Source organism: Meriones unguiculatus, chromosome X (genome assembly GCF_030254825.1).
Source record: "Meriones unguiculatus strain TT.TT164.6M chromosome X, Bangor_MerUng_6.1, whole genome shotgun sequence".
Lineage (NCBI taxonomy): Eukaryota > Metazoa > Chordata > Mammalia > Rodentia > Muridae > Meriones > Meriones unguiculatus.
Genome location: NC_083369.1, coordinates 146,602,245 through 146,603,581, shown reverse-complemented (window position 1 = coordinate 146,603,581; position 1,337 = coordinate 146,602,245). Strand labels below are relative to the sequence as shown.

Genomic DNA, 1,337 nt, shown 5'->3' with positions numbered 1-1,337 from the left:
AATTATGGGAAAAATATTCATGTGTATCTTAACAAAAGCATTGTAGAGATTCCTTACAGAAATCTGTAACATAGTTTAGAAAATTTCATTTGATGGAGAGCTGCAATTATTATGACATGGAAACAGGCCTGCTTTAATTTTAATGATTTAGAAAATGAGGTAAGGGGTCAATGTACTCTAACATTCATTTCCATACTAGAATATGCCTTGATTATTTAACTTCAGCTACTGTAATTAAAATCCAGACCTCACAAGAGTAAGTGGGAAAGTGTTTATTTAACGAAAATCCATAAGCCAATCAATGAACTACTGAAGCAAAGAAGACAGAAAATATAGCAGGGGGCCCACTTGTCCTTTTGGTGCATAGTTTTGAATCTCAAAATTTTAGGTAGGTATCTGAAGAATACTTGTGATTACTCCTTTTAATTTTAGATTTTCAAGTCTGTAAGTTGGAACTTTACTTTTAAAATGTTAGAACTAACTTGGTAACATGGAGAAAGAGTGAAAGGGCGATTATGCCAACTATGAGAAATAAGAAAAAAAAGGTTGCCATTGTCAGTGCAGTGGCAACTTTCTGGGTATCTGGGAATGTGAGTGTGTGGAGATGTTGGGGGAAGGCAATCCTTGACCTGAAAATGATGGATAAAATAATTGTACAAGATGGAAAGGAAGACAAAGCTGCCAGCAATGATGTTTGGAATCCCTGGAATTAAGAATGGATTTTCGTTGGCTTTCTTCTGGAGTCTCCCTGAGTACAATTTCCAAAGAGCAATGATGGTAGAGAATATGATCACAAAGCCTAGAAAGGTGGAGAAAAGGAGCAGGTGTTGGGCAACTCGAATATCCAAAGGGATGCAGGTGTCCCTGTAGGTGTATTGGTAACACAGTCTAACAGTGCTGGAATTGCTTTCCTGGTGGTAAACACAGGTTCTCCATATGCCCAATAAGGTCATGCTGGGATTGGAATCCAGGGGCTCTTGAAAGTACCACACTTGCCACTAAGGGAGGCTGGTAGAGACACTACAAAGGAACCATGCTAGGGTGGCAGCATCAAAACCGCCTAGCTGTTGATTGGCATACTTCCTGACCATTATCATGGTGACAGTGAACACTTGTAAACTGCAAAGAAACACAGGACATTGATAATGAGCTCTTCCAGTCTGGCAGTTTGTCTCCTGTGAGATAATTTCCGGGAGAGAAGGATTATGTTGACCATGAAATCGCCTTCACAGAGTGTGTTCTGATCAAAATCATAGAAGGGACAGCTCTGTGACAACACTTACTAACATGTTGATACTCCACACACCATCTACGATTTTCCTTTTCTGCTGCCTACA

At 39.6% G+C, this 1,337-nt stretch overlaps 1 pseudogene; it reads right to left on the bottom strand.

Moving 5' to 3' along the window:
* Nucleotides 1-463: 463 nt before the first annotated feature.
* On the bottom strand, nucleotides 464-1,091 carry LOC110544168 (claudin-34-like; annotated as a pseudogene).
* Nucleotides 1,092-1,337: the final 246 nt, after the last annotated feature.